This window comes from Dermacentor silvarum, chromosome 10 (genome assembly GCF_013339745.2).
Source record: "Dermacentor silvarum isolate Dsil-2018 chromosome 10, BIME_Dsil_1.4, whole genome shotgun sequence".
Lineage (NCBI taxonomy): Eukaryota > Metazoa > Arthropoda > Arachnida > Ixodida > Ixodidae > Dermacentor > Dermacentor silvarum.
The window spans coordinates 74,478,695-74,503,507 of record NC_051163.1 but is presented as its reverse complement, the minus strand read 5'-3'; positions in this window follow the sequence as shown (position 1 = coordinate 74,503,507).

Genomic DNA, 24,813 nt, shown 5'->3' with positions numbered 1-24,813 from the left:
CATGAAAATAAAATAAACAAGTAAATATTGCTAAAACATTGCAACACACAAGAGTTAGGCACAAGATATAAAATTCAGAAAAATGAGGGTTCCCCAGAGACGGGGGTCTCAATTATGAATGAATCTATAAAAGCAGGGCACTTACACTGGCAGCCTTACTCACTAGCCTTCGGAACAACATTTCGAGGAAACGTCATGTGCATTTTTTCAAAAGTTCTATCGGCCATCTTCGGGTCTGTGCTCTTTACGTGGAGAAAACAAACGCAAAAAAAAAATCCCGTATTAGATTCAGCCGTCGATATCTCTATGCTGCGAACTTCACCTATCTTTGTTTCGGACCACTATTAAGGTGCAAAGAAGCTTCAAATTCCTAGCGCCCTAGAAAATGCGCTATGAGTAAAAGAGCTCACCTTGAAGACAAAAGAGCGAATTAGAAAAAAAACATCACATGACCGGCTTAGCCAATGCCAAAAGAAAGCTGAGCCCTCTTAGGGTTAGAAAAATATAGTGAAATACGCCTCCATTGAATTTCAAGCATCCGGACACCACCTAATTGGGTGCTGTCAGACTGTCTTTCAGTGACGCGATCTGGCACTTTTTCTTTCTCGTGGCGTCATCTCGCTTGTTGCTGTGCTGAGGCATGGAAGAAAGCTCGGGTTTATTTCTAATCTGTATGCTTTTATTTTAGTCCGCCAGTGACACTTGGCGTTGTGCCCATCCCAAGGGAACCGACGGTAAAGAAATCGACACTCCTTGTATAGAGAGGATACCGCCTGCTTAAGCCCGATGGCATTGCCATATCAAGAAATGCTGCCAGCTTAGCGAATCACCCAACGGAAATAAAAATGAAAGCACCACAACGTCTATAGGACGTCGCTCTTGCGAAGACGTTTGTCTCTGCCCTGCTCACCAAACGGACAGCTGGTTGCGCCATTGGCAGAGGGAGAATAACATGGTAGGCGTTTGGACTCTGGAGTTGCCGCTCCCGTCTAGACAAGAATACCTGCTATCCTAACGAGTCTGGTTATATTGAACGATTCCTTGCACGGGAGAAAAACAAGACGAGGTGTTTTCACGCAAATGGTACATTGCCTTTGAACGCAAGGTATTTGAATGCAAGGAATGCCTGGTATTGATTCATGATTGTTTAAGCAATTATTTTTTTCGTTGGTGCATTTGATAGAATCCACTTGTCTGATGTATAATAGTTTTTCTTGACTACAATACAACAATCGTACAGTAGCTAAAGGCGCATAACGACTGGCAGGGGTTCCCATACCTCTCACTTAATAATGTAATATCTGTGCATCATTATTTAGTACAGTACAACAGAGCTTCGATGAAAGTTATGGCGAACATTTGCACCAGAACTCTATATCAATTGATAAACAACAAATAATGCGGCATCCTTGCTTATGCCACTCTAACGGCCTCACATCACTCAGGGAGACTTCTGTCCTACCAGAGTGGAAGTTTTGGCGCGTTGGTGTTCCACGAGCACGACTAAAGAAGCCCTAACTGGACACAGTTATTTAAAATATGAGCGCAACTGTATACCTGTTTTCATTTCGCGATATATGGGCTGCCGCGGACAATCTGTCTCGCGCGGCACTTTGCAAACGCAGAGAAGTGTGGCGCGACTGCCTCGCTGATCTGGAGATCGCGAGAGCTTTCGCGTGGGTGACGCGTGGGCGTGATTCACAGCATTGGCCGCAGACGTAACTCTCATACGACGCGCGCTACTCTGACGCCATCTCGTAGCCCTTCTCACACTTTCGACACGCCATCCTCCTCCGCTTTCCTCCTCGCGTCTTATATCCCCTGCTGCGCTTCGTGTTCGCTCTTTCATCCTTCTCCGTGCTCGTTCGCTCGGTTACGCCGACGCCGACTCTCGCCACAGGAACTAGAGCGCCTAAGAGCTACGCTCTCAAAAAGCACATAAACACACACAGGGGCACATTTTCGCGCTTGCGCATGTGCACATAACCGCTGTGTGCACTCGGGACTATAGCACACTAACATTCTTGCTGGAGGTGCTTTGTGTGCGTAGGGCTCTTGGCGGAACGTGCGGTAATTGATAAGCGAATGCTATCTAATATTTTACTGCGCACTTCAACCAATGCCGACTGTTTCCCGTCGGTCTCATGCAGGGCAACATCGAAGTGCAATGCTACAACGCCACCGGCGATCTCCTCCAGACCAGACGCCTGGTACCTGCCAATTAAGGCACTGGCAGCTGCCAACTCGCAGCAGGAGTTGCTCGAGTGCTGCGTCGCACCAACACGTCTCGCCACCGTATATAGTTAGGACGTTGTCCGAGAAGTTAAAAAAGCGCAACAATAAACTTGGCTATTCCCACCAATTCTTCGCCCCGCGGGCGAAACTCCCCCGCTTTTTGTCCTCAATCTGTGTAATCAACGCGCCAAAGGCGTGTCACGAACACCATCTATACCTATTCTACTCTCCTGTGCATTTCCTTTTAAATACAATGCCGTTTTTGTTCTCCTCTTCTTTCACTTCACTACACTGCTTCGGACGTTCATCGCCTTTTGTGTTGACTCTATTTGATGAATGAATGAATGAATGAATGAATGAATGAATGAATGAATGAATGAATGAATGGTTTTTATTTCCTTTCACATTGAAAAAGAGGAGACTGGGCTAAAAGCTGTGGTAAAGCTTGACGAGGGTCCCGCCCCCTTATATCTGTGACGGCAGAGCGCTGCAGAAACATTACGAAAAATGCAACACTTGCAACAAAGTAATATTGGAAACAAAATGCACTTTCAACAAAAAGAAAAATCTTGTATAAAAATTACACGAACACATACATACGTAGATACACGTATAATTTCGCATTTATACATATATACACACATGCAGATACATACCATATGCGCAAGCACTGCACGCAGATCTATATACACGTATGTACAGGTGTGCTAACACGCACTCATGACTGTAATATGTGAACAAAACTTTTATGAATTACTAGTCTATTTGGCATAACTGACAGAATAGTTTCATTTCATTATTGGAGTTGCATAAAGGATCAAAGCCTTCCTGTGCGAGTTGATTAAGTAGAATTGGTACTGTATGTGCTAATAATTGTTTATCGTAATTGGTCCGAGGTGTGTGGACCTGCCATTCCTCTTTATGCCTAGTATCACGGATGCTACGGTTTGCTTTTAAATCGGCCAGAGAAGTCACAATAGATTTATTAGACTTCAAATATTACCTGTAGCTCAAAATTCAACGATAGTTGTATAAAGAGAATACAGGCAAGATTTCAAACTTTGAGAACTGTTTTGTCGTAGAAAATAAACGAGGGACATTGGCAATGCTCTTTTCCGGAGCAAACGCAATTTCATAAGGTTTACCTTGCTAGTAGTGCCCCCAAACGAGATTACAGTATTGCGGAACTGACAACACTAAAGTATTATAAAGTAAAATTTTAATTTTAACAGGAAGAAAGGATATCAATCGACCTATTGTCCCTACAGCAGATGATAGCTTTTCACTTACGTATTCCACGTGATCATTCCAACTTAAATCTTCAGAGAATGTTACGCCTAAGACAGAGACCGTGTTAACAATTTCTAATTGATCCGTATCCATTTTCATGCTTATTGAAATTTGTAATTTTTTGCCTCTTTGCATATAGACAACAACTTTTGTCTTGCTGGAATTTATTCGCAGACACTTTGCATCAGCCCAATCTTCAAATTCTCCTAACGCTCTGTTCCCCTGAAGCTGTAGTTCAGTTTCTGACGTAGCAGTAATAAACATTGCTGTATCATCAGCATAAGAAATAAATTTTGCCCGTTCTGAACTTGCTCGCATATCGTTTACAAATATTATGAACAGGAGTGGTCCAAGGATGCTTCCCTGCGGCACTCCAACTCGTACAGCCCGAAGACTGGACTTTTTCCTTTTCAACTCTACATATTTTGTGCACGATGCGATAAATAAGATGCAAAGAGCTCCAAGGCGATACCACGGATACCATAATCTAGCAGCTTAGCCGGTAAAATTTTATGATTTACAAGATAGAATGCTTTGGAAAAATCTATATATATTCCCATAAGTAATATTTTATTGTTGAACGCTTGTAGAATGGTTTCTTTATGAATTAAAAGCTGTTTCGGTGGAGCGATGCTTCCTAAAGCCATGTTGGAAATCGCCTAAATTATTTTTGTCAAGATATGATACTATGCTAGCGTGAATAATTTTTTCAATGCCTTTCGAAAATACTGGAAGGATCGACATTGGGCGATAATTGCCTAGCAAGTTTTTGTCACCTTTTTTAAACACAGGCTACACTCGAGCAATTTGCATGTCTTTCGGAAATTGGCCAGACGACAGAATCAAGTTGTAAATGTGAGTAAGAACAGGACAAATAATGCCAAGGACATGTTTTACAGGTCTAATTTGAATACCATCTGTGTCCTGCGATTTACTACTTCTAATAGAGCTTATAAAAGAAAAAACCTCAGCACAATTCGTAGGAGTGAAGAAAAATGACTTCGCTCTCATGTTTTTAATGGGCAAAGCATCATAATGACTACTCTGTAAATCACTACAGGTATTAACTTGTTGAACAAAAAAATCGTTAAAAGCATCTGCTAGTGCTGCGCCAGATAGCTGTTTACCTTTACTAAGGTGTTATTGCGCAACAAAAGGACATGGACGGCAGAGAAGAATACACACACCAAGCGCAAACTTTCAACTAAATTTATTGTGCCACTGAATCAGTTTATATGTGTCAGGCAGTATAGACTGCGCATGTGCTTACATGATCTAAAAGGATTGCGTATTCGTGTAACATAGTTACGAGTCAAGTGATGCCGCCTCCAAGAAACTTAGTTCTTTTTCTGTGAGAGCCAGTGAAGGGAAACTAACACACTTATCACCCAGTTTTTCAATCATCTGTGCTTCAGTTATTTCCCGGATAAGCTGCGTCCTACCACGGGACACAATCATGCACTCGTCCTCGATAGGTTTGGAGCCATGATCGCGACAATGAATCGCCAAGAAACCACCGGTGTCATTTTTTACATTATTGCCGTGTTCGCGGAGCCGACCATTGAGACAACGCCCAGTTTGCCCGATGTATTGCTTTCCACATGAAAGCGGGAGGTTGTACACCACGCGGTGAGCACACTCTATGAACTTTTTTCGGTGATGCTTCGTGCACTTATCGGGGGGGGGGGGGGGGGGCGGCATTTGGATCCGTCAACTTGCAAAGCTTGCCGAGCTTGTTGGGGGCCGAAAGAAAACTCTTACATTTGCCCTTTGGGCCATCTTTTTCAAGTTATGGGATATCCCGTGCATGTAAGGTACAACACTTACGTTGGGCCGTTTGCCGGGAGAGACATCAGCAACAGGTTTCGGCGTGCTGGGTCGCGCTTCTCGTCAAATGCCTTCCTCGACAGACACCTGCATCTGCCTGGGATATTCAGCCAGGGACAAACGTCGAGTTTGCTTCTCAAAACTTGCGTCCACTACATGGCAGCAAGATTTGCTAAGGGCATTCTTGAAGCACAAACTGATAATAGCCCGCTTAACAAGCTTAGAATGTGCGGACGTATATGGCAGAAGTGGTTTGTTTGCTCGCGGCTTATACGACCAACACGTGTGGCTATCCTGAAAGCTCAGGCGAAGATCAAGAAAGCGAATAGACCTCTCCACGGGTAACTCATGAGTAGTTTGAAGGGAAACTAAGCACTTTTGAAACGTTTCTAACGCTTTCTTTGTTTCCAGGATGAAGGCATCAGAAGAGCATTCAATAAAAATGAGAAAGTCATCAACATATCTAAATATCTCGAAAACTGCAGTGCCTTGCACTTGTAATGAAATGCCACGGTCTAAATAGGATAAAAACAGGTTACTAAGGATGGGAGCAATGTAGGAGCCGCGACAAACTCCGCTCTTCTGCAAAAAACATTGGTTATCCCAAGTGATGAAAGTGGAATTATGATAAAGCTGTAAAGGTTCTAAAAATTGACTACAAGAAATGCCGGCCTCGTTCTGGAAGGACACAACACCATACTCATGAATACATTGTTGAACACAGATCAGTACGCTACTATGCGGCAAAGAATAGTAGAGGTCCTTAACATCAATAGAGAACGCCTGAAAGCCACGGCCAGAATGTAAGTTCAAAAAATCAATTACAGTGTCTGAGGTCTTCACAAGGAAACGGTCGCTGACAGGCAGGAGGCCCAACTTATCTTGTAAAAACACGACCAAAGGCTTTTGCCAAGTATCAATTTCTGATACAATCACCCGTAACGGGACATCGGGTTTATGCGTTTTGGCACTCAAGAAAACTTGGAGATTATTACGCTTGCTGTTTTCAATGGCCTTGGTCAATTTTTGTAGATTACGTCTGTTGCACATGTGCTTTGCTTCTGCCTTTACCTTAGCCAAAGTAAGTGTTGTACCTTACATGCACGGGATATCCCATAACTTGAAAAAGATGGCCCAAAGGGCAAATGTAAGAGTGTTTTTTTCTGCTCCCAGCAAGCTCGGCAAGCTTTGCAAGTTGACGGATCCAAATGCCGTCCCCCCCGATAAGTGCACGAAGCATCACCGAGAAAAGTTCGTAGAGTGTGCTCACCGCGTGGTGTACAACCTCCCGCTTTCATGTGGAAAGCAATACATCGTGCAAACTGGGCGTTGTCTCAATGATCGGCTCCGCGAACAGCGCAATAACGTAAAAAATGACACTGGTGGGTTCTTGGCGATTCATTGTCGCGATCATGGCTGCAAACCTATCGTGGACGAGTGCATGATTGTGTCCCGTGGTAGGACGCAGCTTATCCGGGAAATAACTGAAGCGCAGATGATTGAAAAACTGGGTGATAAGTGTGTTAGTTTCCCTTCACTGGCTCTCACAGAAAAAGAACTAAGTTTCTTGGAGGCGGCATAACTTGACTCGTAACTATGTTACACGGATACGCAATCCTTTTAGTTCATGTAAGCGCATGTGCAGTCTATACTGCCTGAAACATATAAACTGATTCAGTGGCACACTAAATTCAGTTGAAAGTTTGCGCTTGGTGTGTGTATTCTTCTCTGCCGTCCATGTCCTTTTGTTGCGCAATAACACCTTAGTAATGGACTACGAACTTGCCCGGAATGCTGCCCTCATTCTGTTTACCTTGATGTGGAAAGTTATCGGGAATAATGTGAGGTTTACTAGGGCGCAGCAAAAAGTTTAAATTTCTCCATGTCACGTCGGATCGCGTAGGCGCTGGTTCTGAAAATAAGTTTTGTAGATATAAGTTTTTAGCTGTTCTCAGTTTACTGCTAAGTTTATTTCGGTACGACCTATATTCTTCCAAACTAGCTGGATTTTATGTTTAACAAAATGGGCATACAGCGCATTCTTATGCTTAATCATGTTTAACAATTCATAAGTAACCCAAGGTTGGCGAGCTTTCGAAGCTTTTTCCCTGATGTCCTTTCCTAAATCCCTCTCAAGGCTTTCTCGAAAATCATGAAATTCTTGCATCATTGTTCGCTTGAAATCCTCAAACAACTTATTCATTTCCTTTGTCATGCTATGCAAGTAGTGCGAAATTCAAAGTAGCAAGATTAAGTACAACACAACAAGAAGATACAGAGAGGCTGTAATGCACAGCTTAAGAAAAAAGTAGGCACTACAACAGCAACAGCAGCAGCAGCAGCAACGGCAGGAGAACAGGAGAAGGTGTGATAGATACAACAAAACTTGGTAGAAACACACTGACCTGTACGGTAAAAATTTCAAGTATCAGACAGGTATACACGCTGCCGCAAGCTGCTGCTGCCAAATGGAATGTTCCTGGGTCTTCGACGAGCTTTTAACGGCCACGCTGGAAACAACGCAGGCGCAATACGATGCAGCCGGTGCACTCGTTCCCACGTAGGAAACAGCAGGACGATATGGGTGGCGCCGCAGTGGTCTTTCGGCAGGATCGGTAACCGGCAGTCTGTACGGTAAAAGTTTCAAGTGTCAGACCGGTATACACGCTGCCGCAAGCTGCTGCTGCCAAATGGCTATGCTACATGGAACTTCGCTTCCAGCGCTGCAAAAACCTAAAACACGAACACAACCCTCTTGTTGCGAGGTATTGCCCCGCCTGATGAACCTCAGACGCATAGTTTCGATTTCGTAATGCCGCCAACGAGCGCTATATGCGTCCCCATCCTTGCACGGCAGGGTGCAACGCCGCCAAAAAGTTCCAACGCCCCTCCACGCAATCCCTGTTCCCGCACTGGGCTGCAGCGATTCGGAGCTGATATCGAGCGATCCACAGCTGCCTCTACTACACACCTCCTCTCCATTTGCTGCCTTATCCAGGAGTATCTGCCATCACTATTTAGCTTGACTGCTGGCGCTTTTTTGCACGTAACTGCTGCAGAGGCATCCATAAGGCTGCAGAGATCAAACTTTACCAATACGTTCATTGTATTGCCTAATAACGCAAAATATCTATATTTAGACATCTCTTTGCTGAATTGAACGCGGTTACGCAGACTGTGCGTTGCGAAGAAATGTGCGCTTTTTCCTTCAGCTACACCAGTGATGTTTCTGCCCGTTAATGTAAATGCTCTACTGCGTGTTAAGGATTCTTACCAGGAATTTGGGGCTGCTATCCTTTCCAATGTACCCGGAATACTGCAGCTCTAAGTAATGAACTTACGTGTTTTGAGTGAAGGAGTGTTCCCGTCAGTACTTTAGCATGTAGGATGAAAATCGGGACAGAAGGAGTTTAAGGGAAGTTGAAGTTGCTGGCCCTGCTATTTGCAGGGCTTGCTACTTCGGGTGAGGTAGAAAAGACCCTCATGCATCTCAATGCTTTATGCACTGACGTCCAACGTTTTTTAACCACCATTCAAATTTCATAAAATAAATTAGGTGAACAATGAGCACGCACGCCTGCACAAGTGTAAGGCATTCAAGTGCCCATTTGCAGCTCACACCTTAAGGTTAAATCTTTTATCTACATCCCCTGCTGAATAAACGAACACTTCACAACGATAATGGCTCTATAGAAAGTGCGTTGTACAATAGGAAGAGAAACATGCCCGGGAGAAAAGGGGAATCTTTCTATTGATACGCAACTTCATGGGAAAGGCCCCTCAAGAGTGTTTCGAGAAGCACTTCACTATGCCGCGTTGTAGTAAAGGAAAATATAACATTCAGACAACTCCACTTCAGTTAAGCAGATTTCCTTCTCGTTTTCCAGGAAACGCGTCTGGAATGATCTTTCCTATATTTATTTGTTCTTTAGTGAATTTCATAGAAAACGTAACATGATAGAGAAGCACCAATTATTTTGTTATTATAAGACAGAACAATGACGTTAATCTCCAAACTTTTTCTTGCGGAGTGAATTCACGATATGAATCGTCCTACCGTGTATTTCAGTTGGCTAATGTAATGTTGGTTAGTGTAATCGAGTCTAATATTCATCGCCGTACGTTGACGCTGAAATAAACAGCGCGCTCATCTGCATAACTGATGCCGACAAAGCTTCATCATGTAGAATAGCGCAGGTTGCTAAAAATGGCAGTATCACATACGATGCCGTATTATGACGTACATTATATTAAATCAAACGTCCCAAGCCTTCGCATGGTTATGTCGTACACACGATGTAAGAGTGTTTGTACATCTTGAATGTTGTATAGCTACACATTGTGAGACAGGCCCATCTGTTTAGGGTCTACGAGTGAGGACCGATTACTTCATTACGTTGCCGGAATTATGTCGATATCTCAAGGCATTACAGAATGTACCACACGACTTCTCTTAATATGGGATAGGATGATTCCCGTGTCTTTCGAATCTAGCGTATGGATCATGTGTACACTAAATTAAAAGTCTATGAATGCGAGCTAGTTGGTACGAATGCATCAGTGAAAAACAGCGGGGAAAAAACACGGACATGGCAGGAACATAGGACAAGGGCTGCTGACAAGAGAGGAACACAGGATAGCGCTTGTCCTGCGCTCCTCCCTTGTCCGTGTTTATTTCGCGCTGATTTTTCATCGAAGGTATACTAACTTGCGCCTGACACATGTAATGGAGCCGAATTTTTCGCGCTGGAGGGAACACGGAGCCAGACTAACAAGTAAATAAGCCAATGGAGCGGTCGGCTTCGGTTGGAATATTTGGGGCATGAGAGGGCCAAGAAAGATCACATGAAAGCGTGAAGGCCAAGGTACTCGCCTGTGTCAGCTGAATATATTTCGGCGTGACAAACGGCATATTTCGGTGCACCGGAAGGCTTTCAGCGAGTAATTGGAAGTGCAAAAAACGTTTTTGTAGTGTTCAGCGACTGCGTTTATGAGCAGTAGCCCTCCGAGTTTGCCCTCAATACCAATGACATGCGAAGCTTTTGCTAGGCTTTTCGCGTTTATTGTGTGTGTGGAGCGAGTAACAAGACAATCGCGTTAGCGATGTAGTGATGCGAAGAGAGCTGTGAGCCGCATTGGACTGATCTGGACTGTAAGCATTCGACAAAAAAACCCGCATTTCCCCAAAGGGGAGTGTGCGAAGCACGGGGTGATGCTATGAGGGGGCGCGCGCGACTAAACTGCAGAGCCGAGCGAAGGAGACGGCAGCGAGAGAGCACGACTGACGCGCCGGCGCCACACACACAACACGTGACGGCGGAGCGAAACACGCCAGGCGGTTGGAGAGGGGGTGAGCGGTGGGGAGAGTACGCACACGAGGGGCTGTTACCGGGCGAGGAGGGAACTGTCAGCGCGAGGGGAGAGGCGGTGGCCGAGGATGAGTGCAAACCTAACGGGGGGAGAGGCACACCAGCTGCATGGCGCCGTGACGTCACGGCGCGGAGAGGGTGCGAGGAGCCGGCGCGGCGCGCGCAGGCACGGCGCGGAGGCGCCAGCTGCACAACGCGCCGTGACGTCACGGCGCGGAGAGCGGTGCGGAGCCGGCGCGGGGCGCGCGCAGCCACGGAGCGGAGGGCGGAGCGCGCGCAGTCACGTGGGGCGTGACGTCGCTGCGCCGTTGCTACAGACGCTCCTCTCCACTCCTCGCGCCGTTGCAAGGGGAGAGGAGGAGGAGCGCGGATGCCGGCGGAGTTTTCGGGGTCGCTTAAGTTGGCGCTGAGCCGTGCTCCCTCAAGGGCTGCAGAAGATAGCGCCAACCTTTCCCTTTCCCTCAAGAACCACTTATCATCATCGCTTAAGAAGTGCATTCGCACTTAAAACTGAGCACTGGGAGTCGGGTTCGGTTCGCGTAGCGCATACTATTCCTTCACATTTGTGTGTACAACAAAATCCACAACGAACTGTTTGCAATGACATCGAGCTTGTTGAAAACAACTCGGTGATTGAGTTCCGGCTTTTGCGCGAAAAGGTCCCAATGCCGGAAATGATAAAAGAAAAAAAAGAAATAACTATAACAATAATAATTACAATGACAAAAAAAGAAACTGTAAATATAAACGAAAATCTTGCTTCGCGTCAGTGTCTAAGGAAAGCCTATTACCGTAAACGTGATCATCACAACCATTGGCGTCATCCCAAAAGCGGCGCCCTTTTCAGAGGAGCTTCGTCGTGGGTAATGACCTCCACGTTGGGAGTGTTCAATTTTTTTTTTCACGATTATTCTGTTCTATAGTAATGGCTTGCGCACGACAAAGAAAAGACGACTCCGCTCGCCTTCATCGAGTCGGGATGCCCGTGAAGGCTTGCTGCCGGAAGAGGCACTATCGAACTGCCAAACTTTTCAATTTTCCCTTCTTATCAATAATGCAAGTAGTCCGGCGCAAAATGTGCTCCGCAGAACAGTGCGTTGGTGGCTACCACATTGTGAAGTGAGAGACACGAGGCCGGCACTTGTCGTCCTCGCGTTCTCCCCGTGGAAAATAGGCTTCTGCAGTCTTTTCAAAGCACCGAAGAAAAGCCGTGAGGCCATTCCTTTCTTTGCCTCTGGCTTTGGATTTGGGAGTGTGCGCACGCAAATTTTATTCCCTTATTGGATTTAAAAGACAGTGAAGACTGCTTTTGAACTGTAAACATCAAACAATGACATTATCCTGTGTTTATACCGAACGAAAGTAATGTTGTTCCGCAAGTCATGTAGTGTCCTAGTGTCGATCAAACAAGTAGTCTAATGGGAAAATAATGTGAATCCTTACGTTGTGAGGGAGTAAGTCCTGATGAGGTATATGCTTGGTTTTCTACTGAACCCAATGGCGCATTTTGCGCGGTAAGTATAGTTTAGGAAAATTAAAACTGCGCTAAAACGAGACACGAGAACGAAGTGGATAGGACGATCGCAGACTAACAACTGGTTTATTGGAAAAGTACACCACCCTTTTTGATACAAACTAAGCGCATGCGCAATGACAAACATGACAGTTCCAAGACTTCTATCTACTAAAAATGAAATCGCGCTCTTTGCTGGAAAGATACACGGATGAGTCGCTGACGCACTTATCAGGCCCGTGTCTAGCTATCCAAGATGCCTCCAAGATCTCTCTTGCTCTTTGGCTCTTGGCTCGCCCTAACACCTTGGTACTGCTGAAGAAGGGCTTGCATCCCTGCACGCATGCGCCACAATTAACTGGTAGGTGCCTCCCACTCCCGTCTCCTAATGAATTAGCATGCTCCATCAAACACATGTTAATACACCTTCCAGTCTGCCCCACATAAACCATTCCACAGGTCAGTGGGAACTCGTAGACCACTCCCGTTGCACAGGGTACATACGCACGTCTGTGTTTAACATCACATCTTCCATTGTTTTCTTTGCTCGCGTTGGACATGGCGCACAAACGCGATAACTTGCAAGGCGCTGAAAAAACCAAATCGACCCCGTATCTTCCCGCCACCTTTTTAATGCCATGCGATACCTTGTGCAGGTAGGACATCACTTCAACCTTCCGCCTTTCACTCTTCTCCGATTCTTTTCCTTCAATTGCCCTTGCGTTATCGTCAGCGACCGTGGTACGATGGCATACGACCCTCAAAAGTGATTCTGCTACGGCCTGAAGCAGCGTCTGCGGGAAACCTGCATTTCGGAGACGACTCACTTGTGAACAAAAACTACCTTTGACTTTTTGGTGACATGACTTGGTCAAAGATGACCTTAAGCATGACACTGCTATGCCCCTCTTCACAAGCTTCGAGTGAGATGAATCAAAAGGCAATAGGGTCCTGTTCGTGCGTGGTGAGTACGACCAGCACAGGTGTTTGCTGTCATTGAAAACCAACTTTGAATCTAAAAACTGCAGTGAAGCATTGTCAGGCATTCAAAAGTAAAATTCAACTTTGTTGCTGTGGCATTAAAGTACTGAAGAATACGCCTCGCTATCTCTTCTAGGTCATCGTTAGAGTCAGTTTTTACAAGTATTTATAAGTCATCTACGTATCTACAGACACGGACAATGTAATCGTCGGTAAGCACCCGAGACAACGAACAATCTACATCAGCTAAATATATCTCGGCGAGCACAGGCGCCACACAAGACCAGTACCAAGGTGTTAGGGCGAGCCAAGAGCCAAAGAGCAAGAGAGATCTTGGAGGCATCTTGGATAGCTAGACACGGGCCTGATAAGTGCGTCAGCGACTCATCCGTGTATCTTTCCAGCAAAGAGCGCGATTTTATTTTTAGTAGATAGAAGTCTTGGAACTGTCATGTTTGTCATTGCGCATGCGCTTAGTTTGTATCAAAAAGGGTGGTGTACTTTTCCAATTAACCAGTTGTTAGTCTGCGATCGTCCTGTCCACTTCGTTCTCGTGTCTCGTTTTAGCGCAGTTTTAATTAATTTTCCTAAATGTCTTACCAACTAGCCCCCCATCAAACGATTCTCAAGTATAGTTTGACAGGCTAATAAACTTAGCTTTGAATGGTCATTTCCGAAAGCATTCACCAATGCGCTGGACTAAAGTCTCACCTAGAGCCACATTTGCAGTAATGTAATAGCTAAATAAATAAGTCCAGAATGGTGCAAGCTGTGGCAGGTTACAGTGAAGTTATAAAAAAATAAAAGTGGGATGTATTGGTAAATGCTTGTCAAATATTTCTGCAAGTACAATGCTTTACTGATGGATTACAACTCCTAAGATGCTTCAAGATCTGTCCACAAGAACCGAACTTATTAAGCGTATTTGTTACTGTATACATTCTGAGTTAAGTACATTTATGAATTTTAATGCTTATAAGACGCCCGACGCTCACTTCAGCGTAATATTGAGAGGTACATAAATTCAATAGTTGGACAAACAGTATTTTTGTTCCTCTGTGCATTTGCTGTTTAGACATGCACCACCTGTTCTATATGTCTAACCTCTTGAAGCATGTACTTGACAAAGAGCACTATTACTAATCGTCGATTAGCATTCACAGCCTGGTCCCGGCACTTCGTGTCTTATTTATCTATCTAGACTCTTTACGCCACTTTGGGATAAAAAAAAAAGCTTTAAACCTTGTCCGGTGCTCGGTGTATTCAAAACGTCGTCACACGGGGACATTATGCACACCATCGCGATGCATTAGCTGGCGGCGCTACGAAGTCCCGCATTGCGAGAAAAATCTCAGCGTTAGCATGAACCGGAGGGTCCCCGGTTCAATCGTGGAGGCAATGGGGGCTTAAGAAGAACTTGTGTTTGGCCTAGTCGGTGTTTACGATCTGTCCTGTTGCACATTTAAGCACATTAAATACGTTCTACAATTTCTCGTACCTGTGTTAGTTCATGTATTCAATTAGGTTCTTTCGTCACGTGTTTTCCGTCAGGCTATGAAGAAAAGCAGTCTCAGTTCTTTACATGGGTGGTGGCAAAAATCAGGTTAGAAACTACAGACCGACAAGTATTATTCCTGTATTTTCTAAGGGCCTTGAACGATAATTTGTGCTCACGTAACTAAATTTTTGGACCAAAAAATGTATTCTTTGACTGTCTCTTTGGATTTAGGAAAGATGAATCAACAGAAAATGCCCTATTAGTAATTAAGGAAAATTTACTAAAACATTCAAAATAGCTTTTACACATAAGGCCGTTTTGTAGATTTTAGTGAAGTGTTTGACTGTATCACTCATGAGATTTTATTAAATAAATTATCTTTCTACGGAATTCCCGCTAACAATCTTGATCTTTTTAAATCTTATGTAACAGAAGCCAGTCAGTAAACATTGGCGGAGCGTAATCGTCTTTCCTTACAGTGTTAAGTGGGGTCCTGCGGGGCAACATATTGAGACTTTTTCTATTTAACGCCTTTAATAATGATATTGTCAATACCGATACAACAACACAATTCATTATATATGTGGATTAAGTTACGGTGCTAATTTCTTGACCAAGCGCAGATGACTTCACCGTAAAATGCAATAAGTTACTTTACCGGCTACTCTCTTGGTCTCTATCTGATGGGCTACGAAATTATTCATCCGCAAAAAAAAAACTAAATCTGTGTTGTTCTGCGAAAAAAAAACTTCCTAATTCAAGCAACGCTATCATGCATGGTGGACAAGAAATGGAATTAGCTGACGAACACAAGATACTTTATACTTTGTGGCACATTTTGCTCTAACCTTTGCTGGGACACTCACAATAATAAGATTTGCAAAGAGCTTTCATTTGCCGCAGGACTGACATCTCGCTATCACGGTTTTTTTTTCCTGTTCGCATTAAGATTCACATATACCATGCACTGTTTGAATCATACCTTACTTACTGCAATTAGTATGAGCAACTACTACCAACATCATCAATATTTTAAGTCATCAAAAGAGGGTAGTTCGTTACATAGCGAATATCCCCTACCTCTCGCATACAGTGCGTGTGTGATTTTCTTTTCTTTGCTTCCTTCTTTTTTATTCTTTATTTTTACTTATTTTTCTCTCCATCTCCTTTCGCATCCCTTTACCTCTCTCCCGGTACAGGGTAGCCAACCGGAGATAGCCTCTGGTTAACCTCCCTGTCTTTCCTTTACCTTTCTCTCTCTCTCTCGCATACACAATGTGCTTTCCGCACAAACAGTATTGTTCCTGTTACATGTGTGTATGTATGAATTACGCATTTTACGTTCCTTCCACTTCTCATCTAGTGCATTTCGGGTGTTTCTAACAAGACTCGCACCATTACAATTTCACAATAAACGTGTTAACGCTTGGAGTGATCCTACATGGTTGCTCCCAAGCTTCCGGACAAGTTATAAATTGCAGATGTTAGAACAAAACTTACCCTTTAGATTAAATAAGTACACCGACATTCATCATTATACTTTAAGTCAACTAACACAACATTTTACTGAATGCGCAATTCTTCTGAGAAAATTTTTGCCTGTGTTTCAACTACTAGTATTCTAGGTATATTCTAAATGTTAATTGTTGTCCTTGTTTGCTTTACTTATATTATTGTGTAACTTCACTATTGTGTAATGACAGTACCTTGTAAAAGCATATCATTTCTTATTGTTCTGTTCTCCATTCTTTTGAATTTTATCGATAGCTTCATCATCATTTTCCCCTTTAGCGACACATGTTCAATATTGTGTAATTACTATAATACTTTGTAAAATATTCAACTTGTTTTCATATCCTTTACAATATGCTTTTACGTTCCTTTGTTCACGGCGGAATGTGATATGTTTAAACTACTGCCTAACCACGCTTGCTAGGGCCTAGTCAAGCTGTTTAAACCAGCTTTTTGCCCTAGCATCCATTTCCAATGTCTATTTTGGAAAAAATAAAATGATTTGATTGATCGATTGATTACAAAATCACCTGACAAGAAAATTCTCGCGACATCGAAATATTTTCGTATACCCGGCGAACGCCCTTAGGATTCAATGCATTTCGCACCTCTCTACAACAAAATGTCGCTGAACTGCAATCCCGCATCCTCATAAATTGCCGGAACGTAACCCCGCATATTAACATCACGCGCAAGGCAAGCAGACTCCCGAAAGTGCTCAAATGCGTTTGCTTTGCACTTTATTTGCGTAAAACTCCACCATATTATGCTTGCGTGCGCACCGACATGATTGTCTACAAAAACAACCAATCACCGGAAGCGATCGCGTGCGCCGAGGACGTGTCATGGCCGCCATCTTGCTTGTTGATCGCCATTTGAAATGGAACGCATGTAGCTATCGAGATCTGGCGAAGGTTTTAGGCACACCTAGCGCAAGGTGCTGCTCGGTGAGAAAACTGCCCCAAAAACACTGAAATACAAGTCCCGCCGACTTGGACTTGAGATGGCGGCTGCAGCATGGGCAGTCACGCATCCGGCCCTGATTGAGCGATCGTCTGAGAATACGCGCGCCTTGCTTCAAGAATGCTGGTTTCTGTGCCAAACAACAGCAAGCGCGTGCTGATTCGTCGCAAGTCTACTTCTTGCGTCGCCGGACGCATATTTGCGTCAAGGGGCCGTAATCTCCATCGATCCCTTTCGGGAATACGAGATAGCATTACTTTCGCGCTCGGCACCGGGCGCGTCGGCGTCTACGGGCGACAGCGTGCGATGGAGAAACGCTCCTGCGTGGGTGAAGCGCTGTTGCCCCGCGTCCGGTACCCAGTTACGCAAAATCTCGCAAAAGTGATCGTATATCTGAAAGCGATCGACCGAGAATACTGCTCCATGGCAGGGCCGCCACCGCTGGTTGAAGCGTGGGGAGCACTTTGTGCTGTCGGAAACGCAGTTATGTAGCCTCGAGCAAGGCTTTCCAAAGTAGGCTAACGTAATTTTGGCAATATAGTTTCCTGCTGCGACGCTTTCCCTGTCTGCGCTGTCTAACTTCGAAGCGAATTTGTCCGCGTTAGCCGCTGATTTAGCTATTGCGAAGTTCAACTTAGTCTAAAAGGCACTATATATATATATATATATATATATATATATATATCTGCGAAGAAATTGACAGCCGAAGAAATTCACGTTGAAAGACAAGCTTATTTTGAACCTTTCAGCCGGGAACTGGCAACTATCCAGAATGTTCACAGACTTAACACCAGAACTCTTATACGCTTTGAGTAGAGTCTTAATGCAGCATTGCGCAGCTACTTTATCACGAAGAAGTTCTAAACAGAATAACAAGAAAAAATGAGGATTCAGTCCAGAGGGCCCGCGACATCGCAACGGGATTTCGCCTCCCGATGCCATCGTGGGCGGAGCCACCGACTTGACCTGAGGGCGCCTTCGGCTCCCCCTGGCCAGTTTCTGAGGACCCATAAATGTTCTTGTCACTGTCACTGTCAGGGTACAATGCAAAGATACCAAAATAAATTGTGAGGATACAGAGTACGGTATACAATTTCATCATAAGCCAAGGCATCATCGTACGTAAGGCGTATGCCAGTAGGCGCAAAGGAACGTTTTTAATGTTTCATGAACCTTTTATATGCCTGCACTAATACATTTTTGTGGAGATATATCGATTCTACGGTTTATTTTGCTTGCAGCTGCGCGGCCTATGCAATGCCTCTGCCAGAGGGCCTTTAGTGGTAACTTGAAAAAAATATATGGTTCAAAAACTGGTTCAAGCAAAGACAAAAGGTGAAAGTGAATGTTGTTTGTCAGAAATACGTGAGAAAGCGAAGGCCTAACCTAGATTATTTGGGAACCACATTAACTTATTGGGCAGGACGTCTGAAACAATACAACATATCCTAGACGATGATGAAAACAGACTGGGGACGCGGCATTAAATTACATAAAAAAATAACAGCCGACTCATTACAAGGCAATGGCGAGGTGGTTTTAGAGAACAATATCCACATGAATGAGAACTAGATGGAAACGGAGCTGGTAGTGGGCAATTTCAACTGGAAGAAAGCCGAAAAGAAAATTCTTAAGCGCACATCCACAGGGTTAGACAAGGCTCCCGCGAGGCTGATAATGAACTAGGACCAAAGAGTAATGAAGCCCTGGTGAAAGCAGTAGAGAAAGGCTCACAAGACAGATGAATACGAGGCAGTTGGCGACAAAGTAAAATGAATTTAAATTATTAAGATAAGGGGAAAACGATAGAATTCACTCATATAGACCGTCGGCCATTACGTCGGTAATATACAGGTTAGCAAGGCAGGCAATTAAATTAAAACTGCAAGCACGGGCAGAACACAATGGTACGTTTGGAGAACTTCAGAATGACCCAAGAATCGGAGGCGTCAGGATGATAACTTATTTGTTCTTAATCAGTATATTGGAATAACCACAGAATAAAGGAGACCGTTATATGTGGCTGTTTTTTAGACATTACCGGAGCGTATTTTGTGTGGTTTTCTGGAAGGGATAGGCTTAGGTAACGACTGTATACAGCATCTCAGGGAGATTTGTCTAGAAAATACTGTTTGCGTTGAATAGGAAGGCATGAGGAGCGAGGAAAATGTTGATCTGAACAAGGGACTGAGACAGGGATGCCCTTTATCACCGCTGCTTTTTATGATGTACATGGTAAGGATGGAAATGGGGCTAGAGGGAACCAATATTGTCACGTGCGAGTTTGTACCGCTGTGGACAAAATGACGTTGGTTGGGGAAGAAGAGGCTGAAGTGTCTCGGAGCTCGGTAGATGGTGTCACCCTGGCCACAGAGCTACAACCCTCTGTATATATTGTAAATACATATATTTTCTCCCCGTAACATTTTAGTGGAGGTGCTGGGTAATGCGATTTGGCGTGCCAGGAGAACGTCGCAAAGTGGGGACACCACGTAAGGACCATCTCGAAGTGGAGGAGAAGGCGACATGAGGACGTAGGTCGCAGCATCAGGTTGCAGGCGAACAAATTCAGCAGAACGAAGTCGGGACTTGTGGTCTTCGGTCGGGTCGGCAAAGTAATGGGGCAGTTCAAGGCGAAGGGTGCCGGTTGCACAGTCAATAAGTGCTGAATGAGCAGTCAGGAAGTCGATTCCAAGAATCACTTCGTGGGGACACTCGGCCAGTACAGTGAACAGGACTAACACAGGACGACCGGCAATGGTAACACGGGCGGCGCACATTCCCATCACGGCTGTTGTACTGCCATTAGCCACTCGGACGGCAGGCGACTCGGCAGGTGTCAGGACTTTACGGAGACGGCTACGAAGATCTGATCGCATAACCGACACCTGAGCGCCAGTATCAATGAGGGCTTGAACGGGTACATCATCAACAAAAATTTCAACAAGGTTCGGTCGAGCAGCAGGGGTCAGCAGAGGTTTTGCAGTCGGAGTCGTCAACGCAGCCTCACCTCCGGGGGCTGCATTGCTTAGTTTCCCGAGAAGCGGCCCGCGTAGGACGGGGACGAGGGGCGTCGAGGTGTAGGCGAGCGGGACTGACGGCGTTGCGGCGAGGGCGAGCGGCTAGTGGTGTTTCCCCGAGAGGGAAGGCCGGCATGGTATGGTTCAGAAAGGGGCGACAGAGACCGAGAGTCTCGGTCGAAGCGGCGATCAGCGTATGGTCGAGGCGAGGAGTACCAGCGGCTACTACGGCAGTGGCGGGAGATGTGACCGACCCGGGAGCAAGCAAAGCAAATCGGCCTGTCATCCGGTGTTCGCCACTCAGATGGGTTCCGATATCGACTCGGGAACGACTGGCGAGGTGCAGCAGAGGCAATGACAGGAGTGGTAGGGGTGGGACGTGGGCGGACGGCAGACTGCATGTCCATGTTGGCAATTTCTTGGCGGACAACAGCTTGAATGAGCGAGATGGTCATGTTGTCGTGCGTATGGGGACAGTGAGAACTTGGAGCCATAGCCTCAAGTTCGCGGCGGATGACCTGTGTCAAGCTTGGCGTGGCAGGCGGATGTGATGCCGGAGGGTCGTTGCAGGAGGAAGTGGCAGCCGTATTGGGAAGTCGGTCGAAGCGTTGTACGATGCGTTTGCTCTTCGCTTGCTCAAAATTCCGGCATTCCTTTATGATGGATTAAACCGTTGGGCAGTTCCTGCAAAGCAGGAGGTTGAACGCATCGTCTGCGATGCCCTTCAAGATGTGTCCAACCCTATCGGCCTCTAGCATGTCCGCGTCCGCTTTACGGCAGAGAGCCAGAACGTCTTGAATATACGCGACGTATGATTCGGTTGGTGTCTGGACACGAGACGCTAGCTCTTGCTTGGCCTCCATTTGACGTCCCACAGGCCTTCCGAAAAGATCGCGTAGCTTTTCCTTGCAGGAGTCCCAGCTTGTAATTTCGGTTTCATGCGTCTCGAACCATACCTTCGCGGTTCCTCCCAAGTAAAAGATCAGGTTGGCCAGCAAATGTGTGGCATTCCACTTGTTGTGCTTACCGACGCGCTCATACGACGTCAGCCAGTCTTCGACGTCGACCTTGCCAGTGCCAGTGAAGATTCCCGGGTGACCTAGCTGGGTTAGCACCACTTCCGCCGGTGTCTGAGCGGCGGAGGCAGCGTCAGCGTCGGAGGCAGCGTCAGTAGCCATAACAGCGGTACCGATGTGACGCCCGCTGCGAAGATCCAGGGCCGGCTTGTGGCGAGATTACCCCGCACTTTGGCTTTATCGGGTTGAAACTATCATACAAACGAGCGGGCAAAATAGCAGAGCAGCAGCTTTCAGGTTTATTTTATGCAGACGACATTGCGTTGCTTGTTAACAAGCAAAGTGATATGCAACGTCAGGCGAATATCTGTGGACAGGGAGGTCAGAATTTAGGATTTATTTTAGAGTTAAGAAATTCGTTTTCGTGGTATTAAATGAAAACTGTGAACAGACAATGTCAATACAGGTCCAGGAAGTACCTCGGGTGAAAGACTACAAGTACCTTGTATTTGGATAAATGAAGGCAATAGATATATGGAAACGCAGAAAAAAGCAATAATAGCAAAAGGAGTAAGAAATGCGGCTATAATGAAACAAAGAGCGCTATGGGGATACAATAGGTACGAAGTGCTCTGGGGTATGTGGAATGGTGTAATGGTTCGAGGGCTTACATTTGGAAATGCGGTTGCTTGCTTACAGCCAGGGGTACAACCAGGAATAGATGGCAACCAAAGGTCTGTGGTACGCATCGCATTGGTCGCTCACGGGAAGACTACAAATGAAGCTGTGCAGGGGGATATAGGCTGCATAAGTTTTGAAGTGAGGGAAGCTCAGAGTAAAACTGATGTTGAAGAATGACTGAGGAATAGGGAAGAAAGTGAATTGGTTGCGAGAGCGTTCAGAAATTTGTACAGGAAAAACATTGATTCATAGTGGAGGAAAAAAACTAGGAAGCTGACCAGCAAGTATGCAACCGGTATAGTGAGTAACATGGCAACAAAGGACGTCAAAAGTCAGAGAGGCGGAGACAATCGCATGGGTGGCTGTAAGGGAAAAAAAAACGAAATCACGAAAGAAACATTTCACGATAACCCCAGGGGAAGCTGTTTACTTTTCGAAGTGAGATCAGGATGCCTTAGAACGCGTTTTATAAAGCGAGGTACAAGAAGGAAGAAGAAGCATGTGCCATGTGATTGCTGCGGTAAAGCTAGGAAAGCGATTGAACATATTTTATTAGAATATGAAGATATCCTCCCAACGGAAGGTTAAATCTCTTCTGGCCTCCTTGAGGCCCTTGCGTTCAGGGATAGCTAGGGGAAAGTAAACATGTCTGGAATAGAGATTGGTACGAGGCGATTGGAAGACTGGTGGAAGAAATGTAGGGAAACGACGAACAATGGAGGCGTACAAAAAGAAAGTTCTCAGTAGGGGTTGAGAAAGTTTGGTGAGAGGATTTTTTTTGTTTTTTTTTTAGATAGGGTTGACATTAGGCAAAATATTAACGACAGCTTGGTGCCGCAACCCACCGCACCGATTCAAAGGGTACGCTCATAGCATTCATCCATCCATGCACGCAATAACTACATACTTCTGCAAGTGAAAAAAAAATTCTTTCCCTACGCTTTCCTTAGCTTCATTCTTCTATTGGATATATACAGTTATTAAGTTGGTATATTAAGAGAAAAGTGGAGCTCCTCGGATACTTTGTCCCTCCTTTCGTTGGCACCATGGTAACAAAAGAGGCAGCCACTCTCACAACTTCAGCGCTCCTACTCGTTTGGGATTGGTAATTTTAAAGGTGAGCCCTGGTTCGTGTGGAGTAAGAGTACCAATCACCTTTTTCTATTGCTGTCAGCCCCAGCTGGAGTTCAGACATCCGGAGATCAAAAATATTCGCAAATCTCTTAGTCTGCCAAACTTATGTAATCTTATGACTGGTCTTATTAACTTCAAACTTATTTGCTTTTGGGCTGCAAGCGTTATCGTGGGCGCATCGAACTACTTCGTGATCTTACATTTCGATAGCAGAACCCTAACGACGCTTCGTTAAAATCACCGGCCACCCTAGAAGCAGAGGAGGCGGCCATAGCGCTAGCACTCACTCTCAAACTGAAAAAAAATCCTATGGCATTGGAAGCGTGCCGTCACAAATTACGCTAAGGGATCGCAAACCTTCGAATCGTATTATCGACTATCTCGAAACCAACCGCACCACAGAACTGGTGTGGGTCCCTGCTCACTCTGGGAATGCCGGGAACGAGGCAGCTCCACCAAGCAGCCCCAGGCCTAACCAGCCGGTCAGGGCGCTCCTCATACACGGTATACTTCTGGAGCGAGCCAGCGACCACATTTATTGAACTTACCAGATTTTTCAAAGAGGTTAGGAAAATCTATCCAGTTCCTAATAAGGAGCTATCCAGGGAACAGGCCACGATTTTACGTCAGATACAAACTGACTCTTTCCCCTGCCCATACAGATTGGCGTATATTGCGTGCGGACAGCTGAATCCAACTTGCCTAAATTGCGGCCAAAACCAACTGGCCCCCCAAAATCGTATCTTATGGGGATGCTCTGCGAAGCCCCCTCCGAAAAAAAAATACCGCCAGCTCCCTCGGAGGAAGCCTGGGAGGCCCTCTTAAGGTCAGAAGACAAGACCATCCAAGAAAATCTCATGACCTGGGCACTGCAGGTGGCCTCAACCTAGGCCACCTAGAGGCCAATGCCTTCAGTTCTACTCTGTCTGAAATTTTGAATAAAGTTGTTTCCTCCTCCTAACGACGCTACTCTTTATTTTTCGTTTTCGGCTACCCTTAGACATTTGTTGAGTTGTAGGTTAATATATGGTTACAGTGCAATCCAGGGTCATTGAGGAACTAGAAATTTAGAACGCAATAAGCAGGCCGTGATTCTGCATTTTTTTACACTCGAAACATTTGCGTGATTATCACCATTAAAGTAAAGAAGTCGGCGCTTGACAACTACCAAAACTGCCAGTGAGCCGCGAGCATTGTTGCAGCAGAGAAGGTTTTACGTGTGCCACGCACGCTCTTTGTGGAATTGGGGAGAGCACCGTTTAGCGCGTGCGTGAGGACTTCGAGTAAGTATACACGTGAAAGAATTGAGCACAAGTGGCAGTAGGAGTACTTAACTCGAGCCGTTTAGTCAGAGGCGCGCGAAATGAGCTAGGAACGCGGTCACCTTGATTATACGACAGTTGCGACGGTAATTAACGCGAGAGACTGCAGTTTATTCTGAGTGCGGACAGCTGCTTAAGCGACGCCGCGAGCCATGACATGCCATTTCGCGAGTCAATTGGCGAACATTTCGTAGAGAGCAGAACGCCGCATGTCAACGCGACTGTCCCACTTCTGCTTCCCCCCCATCTTCTGGCATCAGCCCTCGTTCTGCTGCAAACTGCAAAAGACAGCTTCTGCACGTACTGACCTTTGAGATCACAGTAATTGCGTCGTTTTAGGGACCTCGTCGGAGCCTTAGGCGGTCATTAGTGGAACGAGGATTTGCATTTTTCTAATAGGTGCGACCGTGTCGAAAGCCCCGACGAATGTTTTCTTCAAATGTGCGTTTTCA